The sequence below is a fragment of the Miscanthus floridulus genome, unplaced genomic scaffold (assembly GCF_019320115.1).
Source record: "Miscanthus floridulus cultivar M001 unplaced genomic scaffold, ASM1932011v1 fs_504_4, whole genome shotgun sequence".
NCBI lineage: Eukaryota > Viridiplantae > Streptophyta > Magnoliopsida > Poales > Poaceae > Miscanthus > Miscanthus floridulus.
This window is the reverse complement of record NW_027096852.1, coordinates 36,043-59,184: the sequence shown is the minus strand read 5'-3', so window position 1 is coordinate 59,184 and position 23,142 is coordinate 36,043. Positions and strand designations below refer to the sequence as shown.

The window sequence follows — 23,142 nt, the reverse complement described above, 5'->3', positions numbered from 1 at the left end:
TGATAACTCTATAACATGATTTCATTCCGCTGTTATATTAATAAATAGTATACTCTGATGTTGTACTAAAAGTGATGTAAGAAATGGTTAAGAATGATGTAAGCTTTATTCTCTCATTTGTGATCCTGAGGGAAAAATGTGGATTTTCGGGTTCTCCCCTAGGGTGTGCCCGACGGAATCGAGTAATTTAGTGTTCTCCCTCGAGTGCTTAGTGTCTAATGAAAGACAAGCGCTCCTGTGAGGCATTAGATTAGGTGGTTCTGCCACAGCCATGGAGCTTAAATAGAAGCCCCCACGAAATAGAGCCGTTGTACCCCTTCACTGGGCACAATGCGGGGTGACCGGACGCTCCAGTCATATCGGCCGGACACTGGCCCTCAGCGTCCGGTCACGTGATACACGCCACATGTCCCCTCTCTTTGAATACTGTTCACCTGATCTCAACGGTCAACAGTCGATCGGACACTGCGGCATAAGTGACCGGACGCTGAGCCTCCAGCGTCCAGTCATTTCCAGTAAGGTTCTAGAAACGAATTTCTTTGACCGGACGCATCCGGTCTTGCTCGATCGGACTCACCCAGCGTCCGGTCACTTGCCATTTCCCATGTGCATGACCATGTCAGTGTGACCAGACGCAGCCAGCCAGCGTCCGGTCATTTCAGCGTCAGCGTCCGGTTGATGACCGATGCTGCGCTTCTTCTGCTGCTACTGACCGGACGTGCCGGTCCATCAGAGACCAGCGTCCGGTCACTTATAGTGACCTCCGTTTTTTCTATTTAGGGCGCCGGTAAAGTTCCTATCCCTTGCTCAAATGTGCCAACCACCAAGTGTATCACCTTGTGCATATGTGTTAGCATATTTTCATAAATATTTTCAAGGGTGTTAGCACTCCACTAGATCCTAAATGCATATATAATGAGTTAGAGCATCTAGTAGCACTTTGATAATCGCATTTCGATACGAGTTTCACCCCTCTTAATAGTGTGGCTATCAAACCTAAATGTGATCACACTCTCTAAGTGTCTTGATCACTAAAACAAAATAGCTCCTACTATTTATACCTTTGCCTTAAGCCTTTTATTTTTCTATTTCTTCTTTTCAAGTCCAAGCACTTGATCATCACCATGGCATCACCATCATCATGTCATGATCTTCATTTGCTTCACCACTTAGAATGTGCTACCTATGTCATGATCACTTAATAAGCTAGGTTAGCACTTAGAATTTCATCAATTCACCAAAACCAAACTAGAGCTTTCATATACACTGGTACCTTGCTCTTTATTTGAATGCTCTAGTCTATCACTGTTATACCTAGATTAGAGTAGTAATCGTTAGTGTAAGTGTGGTTCTTAGACTATAGTTTACCAATGTGTGTGGCTTGCTCCTCGGATGTGTGTTAGCTAGTGGATGGTGACAGCTCTAGGCTCTGTAGTCTCCACCATGTGTTTGGGCAAGTTCTTAAAACGTAGGGCCCGAAGCTATAACGACACAAGTTATCTTTTATGGTGCTTGACCGAAACAGATCAGCTCCGAAGTGAACCATCTTAGTAATCTCTTCCTTGATCTAATACCCTTACCATAAAGTTTCTCTCTACATGTATCCTAAACACCTTTGAAATGACCATGACGCCTAAGAGGGGGGGGGTGAATTAGGCAACTTAAAATTCTAACTCCAAACAATGGCCTCTTTTTCTACCTCTAGCAAAACCTATGCAAAAGATAATCTATCTAGATGTGCAACTACGGTTTTGCTAGTGTGTTGCTATCTCTACCGCAAATGATGATAATATGATCAATGTAAATGCGGAAGCTTAAAGAGCAAGGTAGAGATATGCAAACTCCCGTCGATGACTCCGGTATTTTTACCGAGGTATCGAGAAGCGTGCAAGCTTCCCCCTAGTCCTTGTTGGAGCCCCTCGTAAGGAATCCCTCGCAAGGGCTAAGCTCCCGGTCGGGTAACTCCGTGGATAGCCTCGGGCCTTCCCCACGCGCAAGTGGGTCTCCGATGTGCCTTCCGGCAAGCCTCTCCCGGATGCTTCCCGCCGTCTTCACTATCAAGCTTCCAGCCCAAACGCCACGGGCCTTGTTCCCTTCGGTACACGGTGGCGGCCGCACCACAAACGCGGTTGGTGCGATCTCACAAGACTTCAAGCCCCTCCGATGTACAACACTTGTGCTCGCAAGCACGGGGTGGCAAGAGGTATGCAAACCTCACTAAACACTAGGCAAACACCTAGAGCAAGCACATGAGCGGTGGTCTAATCAACCTAAGCACTTCGCAAAGCACTTATGCTAATCACCTAATAACACACTAAGCACTATGCATGTGGAGATCACTAAAATGGTGCATCAACACCCTTGGTATGTTTCATCAGCTCCACTCACTTCAAATGGCCGGTTGGGGGTTGTATTTATAAGCCCCACTGAGAAAGTAGCCGTTGGGGTCGAACTCCCGCAATTCTGCTACTGACCGGATGCTGAATCGTCCTGACCGGACACGTCCGGTCATCCCGACCGTTGTAGCCGTGAACCACCGATCGGACGCTGCTAGCGTCCGGTCGCAGTTTCGCGCGCCTGTAACCTCTCTGTACTCGATCGGACGCTGCGTTCCTGCGTCCGGTCGGTTGCCACCAGCGTCCGGTCCTCGCGTCCGGTCGCCTGTCTACCGAGCCACCGGTCCAGCATCCGGTCGCGCTTCTAGCGTCCGGTCCTTGCGTCCGGTCGCCTCTACGAGCTCGTTTCTTCGTGATCTTGCGTACGGCTTGGTTCCTATCTTCATGCTTGGACTTTGCTTGATATCTTGGGTCTTTTCTTGTGCTCCTAAGGTCTTGCTTAAGGTGTTGATCATCGGATCATCACGTCGCCTTCGTCCAAGTCACGTCTTGCACCCTATTGAACTACAAAATAAACACTTGCAAATTTATTAGTCCAATTTGGTTGTGTTGGTCATCAAACACCAAAATCCAAAGTAAATGGGCCAAGGGTCCATTTTCCTTACAACCTTGTTGTCATAGGACAAACTTGATTCTTAGTGTCAACAATGTTACTCTTAAAACCATCTACTCTAAGCTAGAACAAAACTAGTGCAAGCGAACACAACAACGTTGAGCTTAATCCATGACATCTTCATCCTCATCTGATAGGGGAATCATTGGAATAGCTACAACCTCTGCTTCAATCCTACATGCCACAAAAAACTTTAGTATCAGAGAAGGCACTTGGCATTTTAACTACATTCAACAAGGTAAATAATTGTCATAATTATCACCTACATGGTGAAGATAATAAAGATTTCACATTCATCCTAGTACAATATATACAGCGACTAGTACCCACATGGGCTAATTACTTATGTTTTACATACCAAGATTAGATATGAACCTAAGCAACAATAAATAAAGAGAGCATACTCAATTAGCTAGATATGTGCAACAACATTGCTCTATTTTGTCAAAGGTGGACACAATTGGCTAGTTGTACAACAGTAGTAATATAATGCAAAGGAAAATGAGAAGAAAAAAGTCAAAAAATATATGCAAGAAGAAGCAAATATAGGAAATACAAGCAACTCGATACACTAACATCGGCCTTTCCTACTTCTGGGCTATGAAATACTTACGTTTTAGCAAGATTATATATGAACCTAAGCAACAACAAATAAAGAGAGCACACTTAGTTAGCTGGATATGTACAATCGTATTGCTCCATTTTATCAAAGGCGAACACAATTAGCTATAGTTGGATGTATACAACAGTACTAGAGATGAGCCTAAGCCCTCCTATATCTTCCTTGAGCTCCAACACACCACAAATGGTCATTATGCCTCAAATGAGACGAGAGAGAGAGAGAGAGTCAACAAGGAAAGAAAATCACCAATTGAGAAGTGTTTTTTCTTTACCCCATAGATTGATGGAGATAGGGCTGCAAAGGCTCGTGGCTATTTTGGTCCTCGGTGTATCCAAAAGGTCATAGGATCAGCGAGGGGAGCAAACTCACGGTCTTTTTCTAGTTCTCGGTGTATCCAAAAGGTCACAGGGATCAGCGTGGGGAGAAAACTCACGGTCCTTTTCTCACTTGTGTATTGGGCTGGGATCAGGTTTGGGGTATCCACTCCAAAGGAGCCCTTAAGTGGGAATTTATATCACTATTTGATGTGTGGCCGTCTAAGCACAGTTCTCACTTTATTACCAACTCTCAGTTTTTTTTTTTTTGAACTGGGACCTCTCAGTTATTGGTGAAAGGTAGCCGTCTAAACTCTTATTGCTCGTACCACTAAAATTTTCACTCTCATGAAATAAATAAAATATTTATAAACTCATACACCTCATAATTAGTAATTACCTCGACCAAACGTATCGATATGGATTTAGGGGAGTCCCAATGCACAGTTGTAGAGGTAGTTTCTAAGAGCAATAAATTCCAATATAGACCTAACTCTTTCAATACATAGTTTCTATAACAGTTTCTAAGTCTAGAAAGAATCTATCCCTAATAATAAAAAAATTAAATTTCTGGCCACTTTAAATTTTCGTCCAACTCCGTTCTCTATTTCGAATTCTGGTTTTTGTCCGGTAATCTCTAAGTCTGCTCGGGTGCACGTAACTCCTCAAGGAAACGGAAGCGGTGTCCGAAAAGAACGGTACCGGCTCAGGCCACTAATTTATATGAGAGAATTCTTTATTTGGCACTGAGAAAATAAGTCGTTTCTTTCTTAGCCTTGAAATTTTCTTCGTTCCCTATTTGACACTCACTTCAACTTTCATCCCTAATTTGACACTACCGTCAAATCCGTTAGCTAACGGTGTTAACTGGCTGTTAAAAAGACGTTTTTGCCCCTAGAAAAAAAAGCGGCGAAGCAAATTTGAGAGGAAAAAAACATGCGCCTTTTTTTGCAGCTGGGCGCATGCATCAGAGGTGGACGTAGGTTTTTTTTCCTCTCAAATTTGTTTTGCCGCTTTTTTTCTAGGGGCAAAAACGTCTTTTTAACATCCAGTTAACACCGTTAGCTAACAGATTTGACGGTAGTATCAAATTAGGGATGAAAGTTGAAGTGAGTGTCAAATAGGGAACGAAGAAAATTTCAGGGCCAAAAAAAAAAAGAACGACTCATTTTCCCAGTGTCAAATAATAAATTCTCTCAATTTATATAGTTCCAAAAAAGTTCGTACGAACCAGTTTAATTTCAAAGCACATATATGATGGGACTATGATGAGAAGCATGCAACATTTGGAAACACGTTAAAATTATTATCTGAAAAGTGAAAGCTGCTCCGGTGCAGGAGAAGAACGCGCGTCAGCGCCGGTCGCCGCTGCCGTAGCCGAGCACTCGCTCAGTCGCGTCGGCCGTTTCAAATTTCGATCTCTCGTAGGCCGTTTCGTTCCGAGTCTGGAGAGAGAGAAGCGAGGATAAATTTGAACGGATATGGTGCACATGAGGAAGAGATAAGTACTGTCTGATCTTTTTCATGTGTTTTTTTATTTTATTTCATATTTTCATTTATTTTCATCTGTCCCATCAATCATGTTTTATTTATGTTTTATAAATGAAGAATCAAGAAGCAACGTAATAATATACAAAAATCTTCTTCCTATTTGATTACGTTAATTGTATACATTAAATGATTTATCGATAATCAAATAGACTACCACTGTATAAGTTGTTTGTTCGTATGTACGTGAGTTCCTAAAAACTTATAGACAACGTGTTGTCTTAGAGTTGTCCATGCTGTGATATATGTTTTCTATGTTACATATCCCGCAGAACGGCTCAGCCGGAAAAGATATGCTCCAAAGACATCAACAATGACATTGATTTAGAAATAGTGTAGGGTTCCCAGTGCAAAATCATTTATTATTTTTAAACATAATCAAATCAGCTTAAAATTGTAAAATTCATAATAATAAACTATACAAATATTTCAAAAGTAAAACCAAATTTTAAGATTTTCTTAAACTAGATGTACATAATATAGGTGCATGAAATGGTCTATATATTTTCAATGTAATCAAATTTAATTTTTCGTCCAACCTAATCCAAAGTGGCTCAGTTCCATTATATCCGAAAAACCGTGTCAGTTTTTTTTCTGTGAACCTTCCATTATTTCCAATGCTCCCGTCCCTTTCCCGTCTCTTTTTATTTTTCTATTTCCTCTTCCCACCATGGGTTCTATAGGTGACTTTCTCTTCTCTTTTTTTATCTCTCACTTTTTCTTATATAAATAAAAATAATAAATAACAAATATATTATGAGTCTCTTATTTTCTTTACTTTCCAAATGTGCCCCTGTATGTGAATCTGGACTCAAGATCCGTGAGCATACAAGTAACCACAACTCACATTTCTTCTCTTTTTTATTTCTTACTTTTTCCTATAAACAAAAATAATAAATAATAAATATAGTATGAGTCTCCAATTTTTTTACTTTCCAAAATTCGGTCATGCCCCTTCGTGTCCCGTACGTGAGTCTAGACTCATGATCTGTGCTCATACAAGTAACCACAACTCGCATTTGGCAAAGCACAAGCAAAATCTATGTTGGATCAGTGAGACGCACAAAATCTACAAGATATGGGAGTAGGCGAGTACTTTATCGACACATTTTTAGGTTTTGTTATTTTCTTTTCCCAAGTATAGTTTGTTTTTTTGTGGTTTTTGTATTTTTATTTTTCCCAGCGCAAACTCAGATACGCGATGGGTCGTTCGTTCACACCCCGCCGGAGAGGAAGAAGAGCCGCCTGGTGCCGGGGGGGGGGGGGGGGGTCACGGTTCAAGGAGAGAATTCACTTACCGACGGGTGTACAAGAGGGTTTGTCTTGGAACATGGCAGTGATGGTGACCGAGACGACGTGGGCACCACCCACCGGGGCCATGGACGGATGTACATAAGACATTACTGGGTGCAGCCGTACCCACACAAAAACAGGAAAACAATGATTATAGCTAAATTTTTACCATATTCGCACCCTCAAAACAAAAGTCTACGCACCCACAAGGCAAGCGCACCCCCGTAAATTTTCTCTAGCTCCGCCACTGCGTGGTGATGGGAGATGGCGGTTTACGCAGGGCTGACGACGGAGGCGTCGTGCCAGAGTAGTCGACAGGAGGCTTGTGGTTAGGGTGGGGGCAGCATGAGAGATTGGTTGGGGGGGGGCAGTGATCCTGCATGAGCCGGTGACCGTGGTGCTGGAAGCCCAATGGAGAGGTGGCGCATGAGGGGTGTGTGAGGCAGTGTGCGCAAGCGAAAGCAGGGGGCGGGCCCGATGCTGGTAAGGAGGAAGAATGATCATGCAGTTCCCAACTATGCGATCTTTTTCCCGTAGCAACTCATGCATGCTTCACAAAGAGAGCTTGATAAGTTGTAACAAAGATTATATGTAGCAATGCGTGTGGCCACAAATCAATACCAAAAGCTTCTCATGCTCAGGATAAAAATAGGACTGGTACAACCTAGATCATAGCCATGTCAGATTAAAGCTGGGAGAGGGAAGCGACCTATATGAGAGAAAAAGATTTTTCTCCCAGCCAAAAAAATCATTCTTAGCCAGCGCTATCACCGTCGCGGTGGTGCTGCGACGCCACGCAGATAGAGGCGGCTTGCATAGATTCGGGCATCCAGCGCCGGCGCCGTGCCGTATGGCTACTCTTCTACGACGTCGCTGGACTAGACGCGGCCCCTCCATCGCGCGCGCTCGACTAGCCCGGACTCTGGATCCGTCATCGTTGTTCTCTTGCTCGGCAGGGAGCAGTGGATCTGAAAGAGGCGGATGGAAACGACTAGTTTCTCCCATATGCTACTCGTCTGGTTTCTTCACATCTTGATTCACGTGAGGACTCGGTTCCTTGGTGTAGAAATCTTTTCTCCCTTGCTCCGTACTCTCTCTTTATTAAATCTTTTGTCACGTCAGCGAATTGTTTAGTTGGCAAGGTAATTAAGATAGATAGAAACTATGAGTAATATCTTATTGGGAGTGCCCTTAGGGTGCATCGGCATAGCTTAGGATAAATTAAAGTGGTTTAAATATATATATTTAATAAATTAAAGTGGTTTAAATATATATATTTAATCTAAAATTTAAATGAAGTGATTTATGTTAATGTTGATCTCGTGTCTACGGCTTAGGGGGTGTTTGGTTCTTTAGTCGTTCCTAAAATTTATGTCACATCGAATGTTTATATACTAATAAGGAGCATTAAATATAGATTAATTACAAAATCAATTACACAGATGGAGGCTAATTTGCAAGACGATTTTTTTAAGCCTAATTAATCTATCATTAGCACATGTTTACTGTAGCACCACGTTGTCAAATCATGGACTAATTAGGCTTAAAAGATTCGTCTCGCAAATTAGTCGCAAGTTATGCAATTAGTTTCGTAATTAGTATATATTTAATACTCCATACATGTGTCTAAATATTCGATATGACAGGAATTTTAGGAGGCACTGCAGGAACCAAACATGGCCTTAGGATATACCATTTTTTTTATAAAGAAACAACTTTTAGAGTTGTCTCAAGTTAAATTATTCACAATTTGATTAATTGTATAGAAAAAAACATTAGTATTTTATGAGACCAAATTAATATCAATAGATGAATCATGAAATATATTTTTACGATGTATTTATTTAATATTATGAATGCTTAATTTTTCTCTCATAGCAAAACAGTATCATCTGGCTTATTAGCCACAAAAACCATCAGCCCAACAACAGAGTTGCTACTCTTGTTAAAATTGACAAATTTAAGATAACTTAACTTTAGATGATTGATTTATTGGTGGAAAAAGTCTACTTAACCCCCACCTTTCATACTTGATCTACTTCACCTACAACTATGAAACCGTCTGTTTTACCCTCTGGACTTTCTAAAACCGTCTATTTTACCCCATGGGCGGTTTTCAGCGGCGGTTTTGCTACAGTAACAACGGGTCTGCTACACCAACGGTGGGTTTGCTACAGTACCAGTGGTTTTGAATTTTCTTTTTTTTTATTTATTTTCGGTGAATTTTTGAAAAATCATAGTAAATCATAGAAAAATCATAAAATAAAAATTTTAATTTTATTGGACTCCACATGAGTAGATCTACACAGTGAATATATAATACTGTATGCTTTAGTACAAATTTTTTTTTGTAGCTTTAGATTAATTGGAAAATTCAATTTTGTCTGGAATTAATTAGAATTTATCTATAACTAAGTTATACATAGTCCAATGAGTATGAAATTTTTACTATAGTTCAAGCATATAATAATTAGCGTACCATAAAAATTTCACCATAATTGGACCATAGAAGCTGCAGCTATGAATTATTCCAATTAATTACAGACAAAATTAGATTTTCCAATTAATCTAAGGCTACAGTAAAAAAATTTGTACTAAAGCATACCGTATTATATATTCACTATGTAGATCTACTCATGTGGAGTCTAACAAAATTAGATTTTTTATTTTATGATTTTTCTATGATTTACTGTGATTTTTCAAAGATTCACCGAAAATAAAAAAAAAAGAAAATTCAAACGCATGGTTACTGCAGCAACACGTTGAACCGTCGGGGGAGTAAAATAGACGGTTTTGAAAAATTTATGGGGTAAAAGTTGGGGGTGGAGTAGACCATCGTTTATTGGTGATTGGTGATGGAGAGAGTACTGAAGCTTTCTTGAGCTACGAATTCTAGATCCAAATAGTAGCGCATATACAAGGCCACACCATCTGTCCTGAAAGAGAGAAGCGAAGGGGAAAACCCCTTATAGGTCAGGGGGGAGAGATGCCGGAGCTTCCGGAAGTAGAGGTGGCGCGGCGGGCGCTCGAGGAGCATTGCGTCGGGAAGAGGATCGTGCGGTGCGTCGCCGCAGACGACACCAAGGTCATCGACGGGGTCGCCCCCGAACGGTTGGAGGCGTCGCTGGTCGGGAGGACCATCGCCGCCGCGCGGCGCAAGGGCAAGAACATGTGGCTCGAGCTCGACTCCCCGCCGCATCCCACTTTTCAGTTCGGTCCGTCTCCGTTCTCATGTCCCCAGATTGTTTCCGTTTGGTTTCCTTACCTACGTCGCGTATTGGTCCGTATCTTGGTTCTTGAGTTTTTTATTGTTTGGTTTTGAAGGTTAGCAATACAGAAGCCTTTTTTGGTGATTTGAGATTACCTTTTCTTCCCCCTTTTCATTTCGAGTTATTGTGTCCAGGCTATTCTTGGGCTCTTTCCATGCTGCATTCACACAACTTTAGGGAGTTCCATGTGCCGACTGCCGAGTTTTATTTTCCTGAGGTGTAGTGCAAATGTGTAATCTGGAGCATTTAGTTTTTCCACAGTGTTCAACTATTAGTTTCGATTAAAATGCAAAATTTTCCACAGTGTTCAACTATTAGTTTCAATTAAAATGCATGTGTGTAATCTGTAGAATTTAGTTTTTCCACAGTGTAAATAATTGTAATGGTCCCTTTTGGGCTGTTGCGGTTTTCCCTTCTATGAATTGTTTCAGAAGTCTTGATTTTTTTCAAGCTGTAAGCATATGAGATCTTACAGAGATGGACATAACTTTTAGCCTTTGCTACAGGTATGGCTGGGGCTATTTACATCAAAGGTGTGGAGATTAGCAAATATAAAAGGTTTATTCTTTTCACAAATTTCATTCTTTTATGTTGCATGTTTTAGCTTAAGGCAGCTAACACCTCTCACTTAAGAATTAGCTACATAGTTTAGAAACAGAATGGTTGGTGCTACACAGAAACAAAAGAACTATCACAATTTTAGATTAATTCCATTTTGCATGCTATGCTGTAATAGCAGATACATACAATTATCATTGTGTTAGTTGGTGCCACCTGAGCCACTTTGATGGTATAGAAGGTGTAAGCATGAGGGCACACAATAAAACCAAGCCTGCAGTCAGTAAAGCCTTAATCTGTACATTGGGAATGGTAATTCTAGTTCTAGAAATTACTTTTGGACATGGTGTAGCTAGATTTTTCTTGAAAACTAGTTTCAAAATACCACAACTTTGCTTTGACTTGCATACATTTGTTACAATGAAGCACTAACTAGTGATCGAAGTAGTGTATCGGTGACCATATCAGTGTCCAAAATGGCACCCTCTGGGGTTTGGATGGTTTATTCAATAGTCCTCTCCTATACTTCTCCTAAAACAATAACAATATGGTCTCAATCCTATGATAAGGCCCGAAGGAGTGCATCCCCTGTAAGAAATTCCTATAGGCCATTCGAAGAAAGGCACCAAATATGAATGTCTGTAACTACAGGCTGCAAGACCACCTCATTGCAGGTGCTGGACGGCCGATCTTCCAGCAAGAAAAGGGATTCCTCATCCAGAGAGGTGTCATCATTGTGATCAATCTGAGGAATCCATCAACCATCCTCTCCTTTCTTGCATCTTTGCTTGGAATTTTTGGTTCAGGATATTCCAAAGGGTAGGCCTACAGATCCTTGCCGCTCAGATTGGAGAAGATTCTTTGATGATTGGTGGGAGAAGATTATCCTTGCTATTGGAGAACAACTGCAGAAAGGCCTCAACTCCCTTGTGATTCTTGGGGCTTAAACCATTTGGGATTGAAAGCACGTAGAATGTGTGGATGTATTGCATTGAGTCCTCGGGTAGCATAAATAGAGTACAAGACTTGGGGGTCAAGACGCCTCTCGAATACATATGGCGATATGGGATTACAATATCCCTAACTACCAAATGTACTCACATCCCCCTGTAGTCATAGCGGAAGCATCACAGATGATTAGACTAGAGAAGAAGTCGAAGACTAACATCCCCTGTAGTCGTAGTAATGCTGCAATGCAGATGCGACTGGAACTGGAATAGAAATCGACAAGTAGCTCATGAGGATGATAACCCTTTTAGTCTCTAAGTAGCTAAGGTCGAGGTGGACGTGGTCCAAGCCATGGAGGGAGGCTCAAACCTGAAACATCAATACAGGCACATGAGTACACATAATCACCATCTTCCCACTGACAACTGCGTCAGGACAAAGAGAGAGCTGGCTGGATGGCCAAGGTAGACCGGGCTGCTCAGACGTATCGACAAGCGCTCACGTCATCGATTTGCAACATTGGCGGCGACTTCTCGTAGGTGGTAGCAGTAGGCGGACTTGGATTGAGGGTTGGTGTGACAAGGATCAGCAGTATGGGTGGCGCCAGCCTAGATAGGCAACGACTAGGAAGATGGCTTGACCACGAGCAGCGTCCTTGGGAGGGTCAACGATCGAATGTCGAGAGATTGGCAGGCAGGGTGACAACCTCGATCTCTCATCGGGAAAATAAAAGAACATAGCAATAGATCAGATGGTTGCTGCAAGGCCAGGGGCGGCGCGAAGGTCCGACGTCCACTTGCGACGACGTGACGACCAGCCACCACTATGCGGCAAGCCGGCAACCGATGTCCCTAAGGGCAGCAGTCCGGTGTCCCCAAGGGCGTCCTCTGTAGCCATGTGCTCGTGCTCAAGGGGCAGCGACAGTAGTGGCGCAAGGGAGGGGGGGGGGGGGAGGCAGATCTGGTGTGGCTAGGGAGGGGCTGGTAGTTCCCGATGATAGTGATTCCAAGGGACGACATAGAGGGTTGGCAATGACAAGAATAGTGTGGCAACCCATCGATGCCCACGGCAAGCCATGCTGATGATTTGTTGCTGCTCAACGCCAGGGCGGCAGCATAACCTTCCTATGATGCCACTGCCCTTGGGGGAGATCGATCTTCTCGGGGGTGGTGCGGCGGTGTCAGTGTAAGCCTTGGCTCAGGATCAAAGCCCTAAATCGTGATACCATGAAAGTAGAAAAATTGCGTATAATGTGTGGATGTGTTACATTGAGCCCACGGGTGGTATAAATAGAGTGTAAGACTAAGGGGGCAAGACGCCTCCTGTATACATATGACAATACGGGATCCCTAACTACCTCTAACTGTAATAACAACAATAGATGTGTATTTGATGGTGTACCTCTTTGTTTGGCTAGAGCCTTATTGCTCGTTAGCGAGGAATTACACTTATGGGGTTTGGCCGGGGCTAAAGGTATTTCTTACCTTTTTGCCCAGTTGTCGGAGTAGTGCGTGTTTAGGTCGCGATCATATCCCTGTATTTTACTGGCGCAAATGTGTTTGTAACTTGTTTGTGTGTGTGTGGTTTGTAAGGGTTCTTTCCCTTTTTCTTAATATAATGATATACAACTCTCTTGCGTGTTCGAGAAAAAAAATAACAATAGGGTTCTAACTTTTTAGTAGAGTTTCAACATACTATTAATAGATAATTCTGGTTCTGTTATTACCAGGAAAGTCTGTACGCGAACTTATCACATACACAATTTGCATAGTTTGGTCACATGGGATGTTGATTGCATATGAAGACTAACCAAGAAATGTATAATATTGAAGTTAAAAATTAGCATCAAGGGGTGAAAAGACAGTGGAAATAATTCAGCTTATTTTCTTTCATGTGGCATTCCATGTAGGTCTGCAGTGAGCCCAACTGAGGAGTGGCCCTCAAAGTACTCTAAACTGTTCGCTGAAGTATGTATTCTAACCATATAACCTTCTCATTGTATTCCTGTTCTCTTATGAATTGAAAGTATGTTTGTTTCTGCTGTCAAATTACCTAACTCATTTATACACAATAACACATATTATTATTTGTTTTTAATATAAGATCCAATGATTTCACAGATGAATCTGAAATATCTTATATGAGCTATGACCTACAATTTCATGATATTGACTTATATTTGGATTGTGATTCTTAAATATCTTACTTCTGATCCAAGCAAATTGATGTCTTATGTGGTGATGGTAACTTCCATGGTATCCGATTCAGATAATTGTATTTACATGAGAAGCAGTAACATTGCAGAAGTTGAAAAAAATAACATATTGAAATATTCTAATTATGGACTTGTGTACCTGCTGGGGCATTTGTTTTTCTTGCATGCTAAGGGGGCTTGCTTGATTGCTTCTGCTGGGTTTCAACTCTAGCCTACCCCAACTTGTTTGGGACTTAAAGGCTTTGTTGTTGTTGTTGTTGTTGCTAAGTGGGCTTGCCTTCTTTTTTAACTGCAAAAGGATATTGAACCAACAAGTTGTGCTAGTTATTTTTTTTATATATAAATATGTTCTTGTTTGTTCATCTTCTTGTTAACCTGTTGCAGATGGATGATGGCTTGGAGTTTTCCTTCACTGATAAGAGGCGTTTTGCAAAAATAAGACTGCTTGACAACGTAATAGTCTATAGTGATTATTGGAAAAGTTTACTCTTCTATTTGCTGTGATGTTTGATATGTCTAATTACTTTTGTATGTTCTAATAGCCAGAAGCTGCCCCTCCAATTTCTGAGCTTGGACCTGATGCCTTATTTGAACCAATCAAGCTTGATGAATTTATGAAGTGATTAGGTCAAAAGAAAGGGCCAATAAAAGCCCTTTTACTTGATCAGGTATGAGTTTCTAAATTTTGGTGTGGACCCAAATTGCCTGAACCCAAATATTAAGCAGATAAGGTTTGTTTATGCTAGTTCCTAACACAACTCTGAATATAATTCAGTGCTTTAGTCATATGTGAAGTGGTGTGAAACAACTTAGAAATATCTTGCTCAAAACACAAAAAATTCAGACCTTAAAGGCATTTGATTCAATGTTTCAGTCAGTTATTTAAGGCCCCATTTGGCTAGGCTTCTTCCGGATCTGGCACTGTAGCGCACTATAGTGTAGCCGGAGGAGCCCCAGAAACACAGCTCCGCCAGCTCCGTCTGTTCGATAGGCAAAAAAACACGAGGGGATGGAGCTGTTCTGTTGGTGCTACAGTGCAGCACAGTAAGCACGGTGACATGAGGAGCCGGAGCTGCTCAGACGGAGCCCTGCCAAAGACACCCTAAGAGAATGTGGTTTAGGATACCAATGTGTCTCCTAAACAATAATTTTAATATAAAATGTTAATTTTTTTGAAACAATCATATAAAATGTTATTAGCAGGTGCAGATGTACTCTAGGTTCTGAACCCCTTGTTTTGCAGAGTTTTATATCAGGAATTGGCAACTGGATGGCAGATGAAGTACTTTATCAGGTCTGTGCTCTGGACATTGCTTCCACTGATTTACAGTTTATGATCCATGACAAAAAAAAAAAAATTAAATATAACTTTTATGTACTTCTAGTGTTGCACAATATGGATATTAGACAATTCTTTTATTGTTCTTCTGAACAAAATTACCATAGATAATATTGACTAGCTCAATGTTGAGCTTGCTGCTACACTATTTACCTCAGCGCAAGCAACTTCTCTCTGGTGTCATAGGAGACAAGTGTGGTACCCCATGTAGGGTCGGCACTGCCATGGTCACCAGCAGATTCATGAACTGTGTCGCCACAGGAGATCCATCATTTTAGCAAAGATTTTTGCTGCAACACAAGCAAGGAATTGGAAGTTATTATTATCATGTTTTATTGGCCTCTTATTACACTTGCAATGTGCCTGGTGCTTCACATTTTTAGCTCATAATTACCTATGCCACATATTTTTGCCTAAGGTTAATCTTGCCACACTGCCACACTTCTGTAGCAAGGAAATTGACCACCTAACTATTAGGCAGGTCTATGTGTGATTAGCTATAATTTGCACCTGCTATGTATACTTGATTGTATTCCTTGTATACCCAGCCATATTGGCTATATATATGAAGGTCACCCCCCATATTGGGTGTGAGGTGTGTCTCTACATGGTATCAGCCTATCAGATCCTATTTTTCCGCCCCCCCCCCCTGCGTGCCCCTTCCTGATCGCGCTCCTCCCCGACCACCGGTGCCGGCACCCTGCCCGCGACAGGCACTCCCACCATGCCTGCCATGAGCGCTGGCGCTGCTGCACCGATCGTGGCTCACCACTACGCCACAGTCAATGTCAAGTCCCACATCCCGATTACGCTGGACTTTCAATCCAACTACTCCAACCGTTCTTCAAGTCGCTGTGCGGCAAGTTTGGCCTTCGCTCGCACATCGACGGCTCTGCTCCCCTTCGATCTGATGATTCTCAGTGGGATGCCGCGGAGTGCTGCGTTCGGGGCTGGATCTCCGGCTCCGTCGACGAATCCGTCCTCGACCTCGCCATGGACGGTGCCGATCCAACCACCCGTGATCTGTGGGTGGCCATTGAGGGGATCTTCCGCGCCAACCGGGAGCCGCGCGCTATCTTCCTTCTCAACGAATTTCACTCCATGGTGCAAGGTGACAGCACCATCTTGGCGTACTGCCAGCGGCTGAAGATCAAGGCCGCCGCTCTTCGCGACGTCGGCCATCCTGTCGAGGACTCGCAGCTCGTCCTCGCCCTTCTGCGTGGCCTCAATCCTCGCTTCTCCAACACCGCCGACGACATCGCCAACTCCGCTGTACTTCCCACATTCGCCAGAGCCCATGACATGCTGGCACTAAAGGAGCTCCGTCTCGCCAACGATGAAAAGATGGTCGCCAGCACCGCCCTCCTCGCCACCGCCGGGTCTGGCTGCACCAGCCCGGGCGGGTGCTATGCTCTCGCTGCCACAGCCACCTCTGGAGGTGCACACAACCCACACGTGATAGGCTACAACAGCAGCAACAAGGGCGGCGGCGGAGGCAACAACAGCGGCGGCAAGAGCAAGGGCAAGGGCCGGCGTGGCTGGAACAGCGGCCCTGCGCAGCAGTGCGGCGGCGTTGCAAGCGCGTCCCAGCCAAATGGCCAGAACGGCCAGTACCGACCCATGGGCCCCTGGATTTGCTACAATCCATGGGCGCCACAGGGCCCTCCTTCGGCTCAGCAGGGCGTGCTTGGCGCCCCTCCTCCTCAGGCTCACACGGCCTTCGCTCCTACGTAGCCCCCGACGACATTTGCGCCGCTCCACGTCTCCCAACAGGCTCCCATGTGGAACCAGGATGGTCTTGTTGCTGCACTCAATCAGATGCATCTCCAAGGCCAGCAACCCTGGGTCCTGGACTCCGGCACCTCCTCTCACATGAGCTCCTCGGATGGTATACTCCTTTCTCGCCATCCTCCCCTTCACTCTTCCATTACCGTTGGCAATGGTCAAACTCTTCCTATTTCCTGTCGTGGCGAGTCTGTCCTTCATACACTAGAGTCAAATTTTCATCTTAATAATGTCTTAGTTGTCCCATCCCTAGTCTGCAATCTGCTATCTGTCCGTCAATTTACTAGGGACAACAACTGCTCTACAGAATTTGACGCTCTTGGTTTTTCTGTCAAGGATATCCCGACCCGACGCGTGATGCTTCGCTGCAATAGTGTTGGCGACCTTTACACCTTCCCTACTGCGTCTTCCGCTCCACACGCCAGCATCGCCATCTCGACCTCTGGCATCACCGTCTTGGTCATCCCAGCTCTGCCACCATTGACATTCTTCGTCGTAATGCGTCCATCAGCTGTAATAAAGTAGAGCACCACCTGTGTCATTCTTGTCAGCTTGGCAAACATGTGCGCCTTCCTTTTTCAGATTCTAGTTCATTTAGCTCCATGCCTTTTGAACTTGTTCACTGTGATGTATGGACATCCCCGGTTGCCAGTGTATCCGGGTATCAATATTATCTCGTTTTACTTGATGATTTCACTCATTTCTGTTGGACCTTTCCCCTCACTCGCAAATCTGAAGTCCCCACACATATTATAATTTTTTGCAATTATGTCCACACTCAATTCAGCCTTGCCATCAAAGCTGTCCAAGCCGACAATGGCACTGAGTTCGTAAACAATACCCTCCATACTCTCTTTAATTCCCGTGGTATTCATTTACGCCTCTCGTGTCCATATACCTCCCCACAAAATGGCAAGGCTGAACGCCTTCTTCGCACATTGAACAACATCAGACACTTAGATGGAATAGGCCCGCTAATATGCCCAAAGTACCCGCAGCACGATGCTCCTCCATGCACACATGCCTGCTCAGTACTGGGCTGAGGCGCTCGCCACAACCACATATCTTCTGAACAGGTGTCCATGCTTTGCTGTTCGCCACACCATTCCATATACCCTCCTCCACAACAAACCTCCCGAGTACTCCCACTTACGTGTCTTTGGGTGTCTCTGTTATCCGAACTTGACCGCCACGGCTCGCCACAAACTCTCCCCTCGCTCCACAGCTTGTGTTTTTCTCGGCTATCCCTCTTCCCACAAGGGGTACCGTTGCCTCGACATGGCCACTCAGCGAGTCATCATCTCTCGCCATGTGGTCTTTGATGAGACTTGTTTTCCCTTCGAGCTTTACCCCTCCAGGTCCTCGCCAAGCAACTTGGATTTTTTTATTGCAGGTACTACAGTGCCAGTGCGTACTGCATCCTTGCCCGCTGCTGTTGGGCGGCCACACCAAGGATTCATTGAGGAGATGACCGACGACCCCGCGATCTTGTTTCACAGCCCCGTACTGCCTGCGGCTCCGCCAGCAGCCGATCCACCACCTGCTGCTCCACCAACGGTTGCCCCGGCTCCAGCTGTTGCTCACGCCGCTCCACCAGCTCGGGACATCCGGCTTGTCTACAGCTAGCATCCCCGGGCGCATGACGGATCCTCTACAGCACCGGGACCGGCTCCTGCACCTGTCCAGCAGGCTCCTATGCCTGTCGAGCAGCCTCCTGCCCTTGTACAGCAGGCTCCTGCTCCTGTCCAGCAGCCACAGGTGCCCGTAGCTTCACCAACACCTCCTGTACAGTAGGAACGACGCATCACGCGGACCCAGTCCAGGGCCATACCAGTTATGCGGTATGTGGGTCTCTCTGTGACAACCACTCCGTCTCCGCTTCCCGCCAACTACCGTAGCGGTTTGGCTGATCCAAACTAGCGTGCGGCCATGGCTGAGGAGTACAAGGCGCTCATCGACAACGGGACATGGTGCCTCGTGCCCCGGCCACCCGGCGCCAACGTGGTCACAGGCAAGTGGATATTCAAGCACAAGTACCACTCCGACGGTACCCTTGCCCGCCACAAGGCTCGCTGGGTGGTTCGTGGCTTCTCCCAGCGCCACGGCATCGACTACGACGAGACATTCAGCCCGGTGGTCAAACCAGCAACCATCCGGGCTGTTCTCAGCATTGCTGCCTCACGTGCCTGGCCATCTGGAGGAGACCGTCTACTGCCAGCAGCCCCCAGGCTTCGTCGACCCTGTTTTTCCTGACCATGTGTGTCTGTTGCAGCGCTCCCTCTATGGCCTGAAGTAGGCTCCCCGAGCCTGGTACCAGCGTTTTGCGACATACATTCGCCAGCTCGGCTTCGTCGCCTCGACTTCCGACACCTCCCTCTTTGTCTACAAAAACAGGACCAATATCGCCTACTTGCTCCTCTACATCGACGACATCGTCCTTACTGCGTCCTCGACGACATTTCTTCAGCAGATCATTGGGCGCCTCCACTCTGAGTTTGCCATGACTGACCTGGGCGCACTCCATCACTTCCTCGGGATCTCTGTCACTCGCTCCGCCGATGGCTTGTTCTTATCCCAGCGACAGTACGCTGTTGAGCTCCTTCAACGCGCCGGCATGGCTGAGTGTCACTCTACGTCAACACCTGTTGACACTCAGGCCAAGCTATCCGCAACCGCCGGTGCTCCTATTGCTGATCCGTCCGCGTACCGGAGCCTTGCTGGCGCTCTCCAGTACCTCACGCTGACCCACCCTGACTTGGCATACGCCATCCAACAAGTGTGCCTCTTCATGCATGATCCCCGCGAGCCGCACCTCTCGATGATCAAGCGGATCCTACGCTACCTGAAGGGCAGTCTCTCCTCTGGCCTCCACATCGGTGTCGGCCCTGTTCAGTCACTGGTCGCCTACTCCGATGCCGACTGGGCTGGCTGCCCAGATTCTCGGCGCTCCACCTCCGGCTATTGTGTCTACCTCGGCGACAATCTGATTTCTTGGTCCTCCAAGCGCCAGACCACGGTCTCCCGCTCCAGTGCAGAAGCAGAGTACCGTGCTGTTGCTCATGTGGTGGCCGAGTGTTGCTGGCTGCGCCAGCTCCTACAGGAGCTCCACGTCAACATTGCTTCGGCGACGGTTGTCTACTGCGACAATGTCAGCGCTGTCTACATGACAACCAATCCCGTTCATCATCGTCGCACGAAGCACATTGAGATTGACATTCACTTCGTCCGTGAGAAGGTCGCCTTGGGACAAGTTTGGGTTCTTCACGTGCCGTCCTCTCACCAGTTCACAGACATCATGACCAAGGGCCTTCCTGTACAACTGTTTACTGAATTCAGGTCCAGTCTATGCGTCCGGGATCCTCCCGCTTAGACTGCGGGCGGGTATTAGGCAGGTCTATGTGTGATTAGCTATAATTTGCATCTGCTATGTATACTTGATTGTATTCCTTGTATACCCAGCCATATTGGCTATATATATGAAGGTCAGCCCCCCATATTGGGTGTGAGGTGTGTCTCTACACTAACCTTAGGCACACTTCAGCCAAAACTGTCTTTAGCATTTGGGCCAGGGGCCAAGGATAGGCAAGCTGGTGCTGTGGTGGCAGCCAAATATTAACAAACAAAACTTGCAGCAGCTTGAGGTTAGGTGTGGCGACCTTAGTTTGAAATCTATAAAAGGTAAGTGATGCTTACATGTTTGTGTAAACTTCCAAAACAGGGACTAGCTTCCAAACTTTTGTGTAGAACTTTGTGCAATGCTCTCTGTTTGATAATTTAGTGGCTCATCTTTTAAACACTGTAAGTTATAACCACAACTGCACCAGTATGTTTGTTTGAAACAAGAGTGATCTGCTAATTTCAACATGTACACTTAAGCTCGTTTCACATTTGCACTGCTTTCAATATCTGCAGTGTTGTAGAACTAATTTGCTATTTCTGACTATGCTTCACATTTAGGCAAGGATTCATCCTGGGCAAACTGCATCGAAGATATCAAAGGACAAATGTGAGATACTCCATCAGTGCATCAAAGAGGTAGGTCCATGCCTCCATGGTTGGCATCCAGAGTTTGCCTTGTTGCAAATGGATTGTAGGCTTGAGAACTTTACTTGGATCTAGAATTAGTACGTGATGATGCGTCTTCCATTAATTTATTCAAACAGTCAGTCTGAAAAGACAATAATTGTGTTTGCTAATCGTTGAAGACTGATACGGCTGATATGGGATAGAAGTGCTTGAGCCGTCACCTTAGCATACCAAGTGGGCATGCTATGTTATTTCATACATCTAAAGCTATTGACTAAACAATTAAGGAAAGTCTGTGTGTCAGCATTTTATGTATACTCATTGACAAGTACAGAAAATTCATTGAAATAAGACTTTAAGAGTCATGATAATGCTATCCTTATGCAGCGAAAAGAGTGTGACATTATTGGACATCCATTTTCTCTTCTTATGCATGTCATTGGGATGATAATTTCATACATAATAATCTTTGTTTACCTTACACAGGTTATTGAGGAGTCCTTAAAAGTTGGTGCTGACAGCAATCAGTTTCCAGAAAAGTGGATATTTCATTCCAGGGAGAAGAAACCTGGCAAGGCCTTTGTGGATGGTATGAGCATATCTTTTTTTTTTGGATGCGTGGGGTGCTCAGGGTGGCCTATCAACATTAAATGTTGCATTTGTTGGTTGCAGGGAAGAAAATTGACTTCATTACAATAGGTGGTAGGGTAAGTTCTTTTGTATCAAACCAACTCTATCTTGTGTGATCCTGCTCTTACTCTCAATGTGCTTCTATATTGTTCAGACCTCAGCATATGTGCCAGAGTTACAGAAGCTGGATGGGACAGATGCGGCAGCCAGCAGATCTAAGGGAGGCAAAGACAAGGAGAATGATGACGATACAAAGTCAGGAAAAGGTAGAAATGCTCCAAAACCAGCAAAGGGAAGAGTAAAGGCGGCAAAAGGCTCGTCAAACAAAGCTACAAATACTTGTGATGATGGCGACGATGAGGATTATGAAGTGGAAGAGGCAAAACCAGCAAAGCGGGGAAGGAAGCAACCAGCAAGGGTAGCTAATACCTCATCTAAAAATGCTGGCAGTATTCATGGTGATGAAGCTACTTATGAGGAAGATGCACGTCCAACAAAGAGGGGAAAGAAGCAAATAGAAAAGACCACAAAGCGCTCATTGAAGGAAACCAATCATGAGGACAGTGATGAAGAAGCAGTTGGTAAGATAGAGGCCAAACCTGGGAAGGCACCAACACAGGCAAAGAGCTTGCCAAAGCAAGTTGATGATGCTGGCCCAGCAAGGAGGCCGCAGAGGAAAGTGCGGCAGCCTTGAGCATGCAGGGAATTAAACAATGTATTTTGCAATTAGATTCTCAACTGACTTCAAAGGTTTAGTTAACTTAGGTACTTGATGTGGTGCAGTCGTGCAGAGGAGCCTGTTTCTTCTGCACCGGCACATGATATTGCATCAGCCGGATCACGGTCATTTTGTTGCTTATATGGCCAGATCGACAGATTGAAATATCCCAACGCAGTTGTGTAAGCAATTAAAAACACCGCTAATGGTTGGATGCCGACATGACGTTGCCTGCATCATCACCTGTCTCTGTCTGGAATGAAATTCTCTGAAGTGAGGGAAAGCTTGCTTACACAAGAATCAAGATGGCTGGCCTAACATCCAAACAAAGGAAGTGTTGGGTTGATATGGATTATTTACTGTTCGTGCTGGAAAATACGAAAATACTGCTTCGGCTGGAAAAATAAGTTGAACAAGCTGGCTTCTTTCCCAGTTGAACACAGCCGGCGTGTACTGTTCTAACTTCTTGCTAGGCAAGGCTAGGCAAGCTGCAGCAAGGAATCCAAACACCCTCGTTTTCCAGGATTTCGGGTTTGTTTGATTTCGGGCTTGTAGAGCACTGTAGGATCTTATACATCCCTGTAGCTCTTGGGGAAATGACTTTGGCTCCGTCTCGAAACAACAGCAAATGAAGAGGAGCCGCCGGAGCTGTGTGGGGGTGGCTCCGCCTGGCTCCGTCACAATGATTGCACAGTACTGCTACAGGGTGAGAGCCGGAGCTGGGTGGAGCCTGGCCAAACGGGCCCTTTGGCCCCGACATGATCACTAGGCGAGACGCGTGCTGTAGAATGCAGGTTCGTTACATGATCCCTGGAACCACAGCTCCTAAACAGAATCTGATGTTTAGGTTTGAGCTAAGTTGCTTTGA

General features: G+C 44.9%; 1 pseudogene; it reads left to right on the top strand.

The window, feature by feature from the left end:
- The first annotated feature begins 9,699 nt into the window (after positions 1-9,699).
- LOC136532011 (formamidopyrimidine-DNA glycosylase-like) lies at positions 9,700-22,510 on the top strand (annotated as a pseudogene).
- The last annotated feature ends 632 nt before the right edge of the window (positions 22,511-23,142 follow it).